The sequence below is a fragment of the Sceloporus undulatus genome, chromosome 1 (assembly GCF_019175285.1).
Source record: "Sceloporus undulatus isolate JIND9_A2432 ecotype Alabama chromosome 1, SceUnd_v1.1, whole genome shotgun sequence".
Lineage (NCBI taxonomy): Eukaryota > Metazoa > Chordata > Lepidosauria > Squamata > Phrynosomatidae > Sceloporus > Sceloporus undulatus.
Window position 1 is genome coordinate 4,976,098 of NC_056522.1, and position 8,805 is coordinate 4,984,902.

General features: G+C 42.2%; 1 protein-coding gene across 9 annotated transcripts in view; it reads left to right on the forward strand.

Annotated features, from left to right (window-relative positions):
* Positions 1 to 411: 411 nt before the first annotated feature.
* Positions 412 to 8,805, forward strand: part of EXTL3 (exostosin like glycosyltransferase 3) — a 215,683-nt gene continuing 207,289 nt past the window's right edge. For all 9 annotated transcript variants that reach the window (XM_042447739.1, XM_042447688.1, XM_042447775.1 and 6 more), the window contains exon 1: positions 412 to 555. The gene's annotated coding sequence lies outside the window, so the exon portion shown is untranslated. The remainder of the gene's footprint in view (positions 556 to 8,805) is intronic.

Consider the following 8,805-nt stretch of genomic DNA (forward strand, 5'->3'; position numbering starts at 1 on the left):
AAGACTATTATTTTTACCTGCGAGAACACCTCTTGAGCAATCTCTGCCAGAATTTGATCATAGAATCATGCTGGAGGACCTACAAAGGCCTAAAGCAGTGTTTTCTCTAGGAAGCTCTAGCTTCTCCAGCACAACTCTATGGTCAACTTCTGGCAGAGTTGCGCTGGAGGACCTAGAGATTTATAGAGAGAACATAACAGTCAAAGCAGCAAAAGTCAAAGCCGCAAATTGGAGGGCCAACTGTAGACTTATACACGAATACGGTATATACACAATAAATTGAAAGTGTCCTAATGTGTAAGCAGTCTTACCTCTTGGCTTCCACTTGGGGGAGCATCATCCCATTTTCCCCTCCCCTCCCCTTAAAAATAAAAAGGCACTGCTTCCCACAATGCACTGAGCACTGGCCACTACAGCCTGGGCACTTGCACGCTGCTGCGATTGTTAACAATGCTGCGGGAGCCCTGGTGCAAGCTGCTCCTTGTGTTTAAAAACCTGCCTCCTGCGCAACCTCTGCTCTGCATAAACTTGTCTGCATTGGCATGATGCACAAAGGTAAGCCCTGGAGTAATTTCACTTCCCTGCTTTTGTGTAAGGAGGGGCTGTGGGTTTGTTTTGGGCTGGGAGTTTGCACTGAGCCAGAGACAGCTGGCTCCTTGGTTATGGTTTTTCCTTTTCCTTCTCCTGGTATTGATTATTAGACTAAGGAAAATGCTTGGAAGGTGGGTTTGGGACACTGGGGGAAGGTTTTCATTATGAAATGAAATTTTCACTTATGTGTGTATTTGTTTGGCAGTCTCTGAGCACTGCATGTCTCCTCCTTTTCTGGAACAGTTCACAGGCTTGGAGTGCAAGGGAGATGGAGATGTTCCAACTCTTTTCTGGTGTTTTTTTGTCCTTTTTTTTGGGGAGGGGGGCTATGTGGCCATGATCTAGAAGAGTTTATTCCTGACATTTTGCCAGCGTTTGTGAATGCATTCTCTGAAGATGCCAGCTAGAGATGCTGGTGAAACGTCAGGAATAAACTCTTCTAGAACATGGTCACATAGCCCCCCAAAAAACACAAAAAAACTATGGATGCCAGCCATGAGAGCCTTTGACTTCACATCTCTTCTGATGCATGCAGAGATATGAAATGTCTCCTGTGCCAAACGACAGTGGACAATCTCTTGTTTTCCAGCATCCTCTTGGAACGTGTGAATGGTAGATCAGAAGAAGGCACAGGGTGGCAAGGCAGGCAGGCAGGCAGGCAGGCAGAGAGCGGTGCCTAGTTGCTGGTGTGAATGTAAAGGCAAAAGGCATGGTCAGCTGAGGGTATGCTCAATCCATGTGGTTCCCTTGCAGCAAATCCCCACACACAGAACAAATGCATAGGCTTAGGTGTGTTGCTTTAGCACGCAGCCAGAAGCATGTGGAGTAGTGCTTGGAAGGGGGTACCCTCTGGTACGGGGTTTTGAAGCTGTTTTTTCCATGTGGCAAATGTTATCTAGAGGCTAGAACACGAAACAATAGATGCAAGTTACAGGACAAGCGATTCCAGCTCAACATTAGGAGGAACTTCCTGAGAGTAAGGGCTGTTCGACAGAGGAGTATACTCTCTCAGAGGGTGGTGGAGTCTCCCTCCTTGGAAGTCTTTAAACAGAGGCTGGATTGCCATCTCTTGGGGGTGCTTTGATTGAGAGTTCCTGCATGACAGAATGGGGTTAGACTGGATGGCTCTTGATGTCTCTTCCAACTCTATGATTCTATGACCGTTGCTTGTTCTTTCGTGCAGTTGCCGAGTGTCTTCTTGGATTTAGCACCTTGATTTATAGTGCATCTAATCCTGAAACATACACACATGTGCGCATAGGAGGAAAAAAAATCCTGCAGGTTCTTTTTTGGTTTCCAGTAGTGGGAAAGGTAGGTTTGAGGGACTTGTAAAGTTGCCTTGAGTCACATGGCAAAGGAATTAGCGTAGGACTTTTGTCTCTGTCACCGTGAAATTGCTTACTCAGAGGTGATATCACAGAGACCTTGTACCAAATGTGAGACCATTATCATAGAATCATAGAATATTCTGTCTGGTCCTCAAAGTGATTCTTTTTTCCTCAAACATCCCATTTCCCGCTAGTCTTGCTCTCTGAAAAATCTCTTGCTAAACGATGTAAGGAATCTAACTTCAGGTTTTCTATATGCAAAGCGCTTGTTATATTACAGAATTACAACACTTCCCTGCTGACCGCTGCTATGTAAGTCATTTTTGGGCTCTGGATCTTGAATTTTAACTCTCTGTCTGATAGTCTAAGATATAGTATTTCGGCTTTTCCACTTTTTTTCTTCTTTGAAAACCTCTGCAGTGATTCTGTCTGCCTTCCTGCGATGTGGAGTTTTGTTTATGGTTGGTCGTAACATGTACGAATGCCGCATTACTCAAATATCTGGGAGGGAATCCTCACAGCATTTCTGATGATGATATTTGACAGTTTAAACACATAGCCATGTCATGTCTTTCTGTCCTTCTTTTCAACTCTTTCTCCTCTGGGGAACTTGTAGTTGCATCTATTCTATAAGGATACCCCATTTTATCTTTTCTAATTGGAAATCATGACAAATGTTGATGAACTGCAATTCCTATCATCCCTTACCATCAGCAAAGCTGGTTTAGGGCTGATTATAGTCAAACAACACCTGGAAGACCATATGGTCCTGGGATTTATAGTTTGTTGTGGCACCAGAGCACTCTGACATAGGAGGTTTAATATCCCACAAAACTACAAATCCCAGTTTCTATAGCATTGAGCCATGGCAGTTAAAGTGATGTCAAACTGCATTATTTCTACAACGCAAGATGCATCCCTAGATATATCTCTGTACTTCAAGTGAAGTCTAAATGAAGCGAAACACGGTGACCCTTTTACTTCCCTTGATCTGGACACTATATTCCAGTTGATGAAACCAAATTCTGTTGACATTTCTTGGAGCTGCATCACACTGTGGACTCACGTTTAGCTTGTCGTCTAATAACTCCTTGCCCCCAATTTCTTTTTACATATACTGCTGTCAAACCATCCTATATTTATGCACCTGCCTAAATTTCTTGTCTAAATTTATTCCTGTTAAAATTCATTTTGTAGGTTTGGCCCTGTTCAATATGTTGCAAGCGTCTTGAATCCTGATTCTGGCCTTTGTGGCATTACTTATCCCAGAAATGTTTGTATCATCTCCAGATTTGTAAAGATGCTTGCGCAACTCAAATGATCAATTTCACCTAGAAGAACACATGGCTGAGCTACGTGTGGTACATTTTTCTTGGATACACTAATGCACATTGACACACATGCGCTGCGATCCCACATCAGGGTTGCATAACACACATTTCCTCCTGCTGATTTACACACTGATGGTCTTATGTGACCCTTTTGTTGAATGGAAATGTGCACTGGAATGCACAATCAGAGGGATGCATTTGCCATGCTGTGACTTCAAGTATACATTGAATCCAGGTAGTTTGGGTCTGAATATGTGTGACCTGCGATTGAGATAAGCCATGTTCATTACTTGGAGGCCAGGAGGACTTGTGAGGAGAAGGCAGCTTATTGTTGTTGTTAGCTGCTTTTGAGTCGATCTCGACTCATGGCGACTCTATGAATGAGACGTTTCCAAGCCCCCTTATCCTTTACCTCCCTGTTCAGGTCATACAGGACCAGGATCATGGTCTTTCTGATGAAGTCTACCCATCTGGCATGTGGTCTTCTTTTCTTTCAACATCCCTCCACCTCCCCCAGCACCATTGTTTTTCCTAATGAGTCTCATGATGTGGCCTAAGTATGACAGCCTCAGTTTAGTCATCTTGGCTCCAAGGGAGAGTTATGGCTTGACTTGTTCTAGGACCCATTTGTTTGTCTTTTTAGCTGTCTAAGGTATCCTTAGCACTCTTCTCCAGCACCACATCTCAAATGAATTTCTGGGCACCACAATTCAAGAAGGATGTTGAGAAGCTGGAGCGTGTCCAAAGGAGGGTGACCTAAATGGTGAAGGGTCTGGAAACCTTGCCGTAGGAGGAGAGACTTAGGGAGCTGAGTATGTTTAGCCAAGAGAAGAGAAGGTGAAGAGGTGATATGATAGCCTTGTTTAAACATTTGAATGGATGTCCTATTGAAGAGGGAGCTAGCTTGTTTTCTGAGTAGGACCCGGAGCAATGGATGCAAGCTCCAGGAAAAGAGATTCCACCTCAACATTAGGAAGAACATCATGACAGTAAGGGCTGTTTGACAGTGGAACACACTTCCTCAGAGTGGAGTGGAGTCTCCTTCTTTGGAAGTCTTTAAACAAAGGCTGGATGGCCCTCTGTCATGGATGCTTTGATTGAGAGTTCCTGCATAGCAGAATGGGGTTGGACTGGAAGGCCCTTGGGGTCTCTTCCAACTCTGATTCTCTGATTCTATGAATTAATTTTCTTCCTTTTGCTTTCTTCACTGCCCAACACTCACATCCTTATACATGGTCATAGGCTTGAACAACTCTAACTTAAGTGTTCAGCTGTATGTCTTTACACTTCAGGATTATGTCTAGTTCTTTCATAACTGCCCTTCCCATTCCGAATTTTCTTCTGATTTCTTGACTGCAGTCTCTGTACTGATTAATGTTTGATCCAAGGGATGGGAAATCTATAACTACAGTATTTTGATTTCCTTTTTTATCTAGATTGAATTTATGTAACTTTTCTGTGGTCATTATTTTTGTTTTCTTACAGCTTAACATTAGGCCTGCCTTTGCACTTTCTTCTTTGTCTTTCTTTAGTGATTTTTCCAATCCCGTGATGTTTTCTGCTAGTAGTATGGTGTCATCTACATATCTTAGGTTGTTGATAATTCCTTCCTCCCATCTTCACTATTTCTTCTGGGTCCAAGCCTGCTTTTCATAGGAAGGGAGCATAGTGTGAACCAATAATGGCCCTTGCTTGAAAACTGGATTGTTAATGTCAAGATCTGAGGGTTGAGCCCTTAAGCAGCAGGAGTCCACTTGACACTCTTTCCTTTGTTGTTGTGTGTTTGCAAATCATTTCTGACTTAACAGCAGTTCTAAGACAAACCTATCAATGGGGTTTCTTGGCAAGATTTGTTCAGAGGGGGTTTGCCTTTGCCTTCTTCTGAGGCTCAAAGATTGTGACCTGCCCAAGCTGCCCAAGTGGGTTTCTGTGGTCTAATCTGCCTGATACTTTCTAGGGTCATCGAAGATCATAACCTCCAGAGATTGTAAAGTGTGTTTGTTTGTGCCTTCAAGTAGCATAGCTTCCATGATCCCGATGTTGTTGGACTGCAGTTCCCAGGATTTCTCAGCATTGACCACACCAGCTAGGGGATGCTGGGATGTGTAGTCCAACAATAGCTGGAGGCTCATATGTTATGATTGAATGAGATATCTGTATATCTGTATTTTCTGTTGAATTCAGAGTGGAATACATGGTCTTAGATTAAGTTCAATAATCTTGTAATAATAATAATAATAATAATAATAATAATAATAATAGTAGTAGTAATAATTTATTTATACACTGCTTTTCTGTTACCAAACAATCAAAGCGGCTTACATCTAAAAACCAGTGTAGTGTAGTGAAGTGCAGTGAAGCAGGCCATAAATGATCATCAAAGAGCCAGAAACCAGTTGAAGAATGTTAAATGGCTTTCTCTTGCCTTGTTAAAATCCTGAGCTGACTTGCCTAACAGAAGAGAGGCCTGGTCTACAGCTATCAGATTAGATGTCTCCTAGGTCTCTTCTCTGGGGAGGGGGTGCAGAACAGCACTACAAAAGAGTACTACTACTGATTTTAACAGGGCTCTCCTATGCCATAGTCAGCAAGTGACCCAAAAGTCAGATGGTGGTAAGGCAAAAAGTTGTATTGTTTTCTATTGAACAGACTTTGGAACCTCCAAATGCTCTCCTTATATCTCTTTCAAAGAAAGGAGGTATAGCCTCAGCATCTGCCACATCCCCAACTGCCTCAGTCCCCAGCTCCAAGGTGGCCATTATCACCTGGACCTTACCTGGAATAGTGTGTCATGTTCTAGGCACACAATTCAAGACAATTGATGTCCATAGGAAGGTGAACAAAAAGGTGAAAAGTCTGGAAACCACCAAGCCCTATGAGGAGCAGCTCAGGGATCTGGGTATGTTTAGCCTGGAGAAGAGAAGGTTAAGAGGTGATGTGACAGCAATATTTAAATATTTGAAGGGATATTATGTGGAAGAAGGAGCAAGCCTGTTTTCTGCTGTTACAGAGACTTGGGCACGGAGCAATGGATTTAAAGTACAGGAAGAGAGATTCCACCTAAACATTAGGAAGAACTTGCTGAGCAAAAGAGATATTTGACAGTGCTGCCTCAGAGTGTGGTGGAGTCTCCTTCTTTGGAGGTTTTTAAACAGAGGCTGGATAGCCATCTGTCAGGAGTGCTTGGGCTGTGTCTTCCCAGATGGCAGGAGTTTGGACTGGATGGTCCTGGGGGGGGTCTCTTCCAACTCTAGGTTTCTATCTGGAGACATAAACTCAGAGCAATCTAACTTCTTTGGATCCAATTCTTTAGATTCCAGAGACTGAGTTACGACAAAGGCAAACAGCTATGCACTGACCAAGAATGTGTATCCACATGTTCAGTGGCACAACATTCACAGCTCCACTTCTGCAACCTTCAACCTACTGTTGCTATTGTGCAACTAGGCAGACATGTCCAACTACGTGTTCAGTGGAAGGTATGCATGCACCAGACACCTAAAGTAGTCTGGCTGTGGAAGAGCACCTAGTACATGTGGAATTCCTAGCATATTTGTAACCATGTCTGTAAAGAAGCAGAATGGTCCATTTGGTTCATGGAGGTGACAGAGGATGCCTTGTGCTTCTCCTGGCTGCATAAAAGAGCAGGAAATCGTTTTGTGAAATAACTGGAAGGAACAGAACTGGAAGAGAAAAATCAGGCCAAAGTTAAAACACACTCTTGCCTCATATTTCCTCACAAAATACCAGGACTGCGGGTGCCTTGGACAAATGCAAACATTCCAAACAGCTTTTTATGTCCCCAGATTTATTTATTTTTGTCTCAGATGGGATCACTCTCTTGATCTTAGTGGAATATATTTCTGTTCTCATATTTGGATGCCTGTGCATTCCTTTCCACTCAGCTTCCCCTTTGTATCTCCGAGGAGTACGTTTCTGTTTACATTACTCCCATGATAATTTCCTATGTACCTACTCTGGTTTCTGGCTTTGGTTCATGCACCCCCTCCTGTAACTATTGTTTAAATGGTGACTCTTGCCAGGTTCCCTACAGAAGTGATTCCCAATCTTCGGTCCCCAGATGCTGTTCTTGCTGTTGCAATGATTATCATTTATTTATATAGCCCATGGCCCTTTGCAAGACAAAGACCAACCAAAAATCTATTGCAAGGAGATCTTGAGCGAAAGAAGTTGGTAGCATAGGCTTTCAAAGACTCAGGTCTGCTTCATCAGATGCATGGAGTGAAGTGTCTAGGAACAGACCTTTCTAGCTATGAATGAGGTGGTTGCATGTGTGAATAGCAATAGAAGCACAAAACTTGTGTGCATGGTGAAGAGGCGTCAAGTTCAGGTTTAAGGGAACAAAGGCAGGAGGAAAGATGTTGCCTAATGTCAAAGTGAGTGGATATGGATGGTGGAAGGAGTGTATTACTTGGATAGTCTTGGACTGTAGTGTGCTGCTGCCTGGAAACCAGATAGGAGATATGATAAACTGACTAAGGGAACCCCCATGAAGCTGGATGTTAACCAGTGTTGTAACATAGGAAATCATTGTCTTGGTTCAACCCATTGTTTTTGTTTTGTTTTGTTTTGTTTTTACTTTAACTTTGCATCACATACAAATATATAGAACGATACAATTTTGTACATAAAGAAATGGAAATAGGCACATACACACACACACACACACACACACGTATGTATATTTGTAAGCCAAATACATCTACTATTGGGGCATGGTAACTTCTTTTCACGGATATTTGACATTACTTTCTGTCATCATCTGTTTTTCACTTCTTTGCGCGTGGTAAAGTCATTTTCTTATTAGATTTCTTATTATTCAACCCATTGTTGATGGAGTGGAGTTTGTGGATATGTTCCAATTCAGCTGTTTCTCTTTCCAATCTCCCCTTGAAGTGTTTTTGTTCAAGGACTGCTGTTCTGAGGTCTGAAATGGAATGTCCAAGAAGATTGAAATGTTCTGCAACCAGTTTTTTGGGTTTTTTTTTTTTGGCGTATTTCCATTCCTAATGTCTGATTTATGTCCATTATCCTCTGCTGCAGAGACTGGCTTGTTTGCCCAACATAAAGTGATGAAGGGCATTGTTGACAGAGGATGGCATATATCAGATTAGAGGATGAGCAAGTGAAAGTACCTCTCTTATTGTGGGTGATGTGATTATGTCCTGCAATGACATTTTCTTAGTAGATGTGTGGGCAGAGTTGTCATTTGGGTTTGTGTCAAGATCTTGTGCCCATTTCCTTGTCCATATTGCATGTCCTCCTATAGGCAGTTACATATCTTTGTTTAAGATTGGGAGCCTTTCTATAGGTGAGAGTGGTGGAGTCTCCCTCTTTGGAAGTCTTTAAACAGAGGCCTTTATTTATTTATTTATTTATTTATTTATTTATTTATTTATTTCTGTCTGTATAATTACTTTATTGTTATTGTATTGCTGTGATGTATTTGATGGGGGCATATTTTGTATTTTTGATACCTTTGTTTTGTAATCCGCCTTGATTCCGCAAGGAAAAAGTGGAATATAAATAAATAG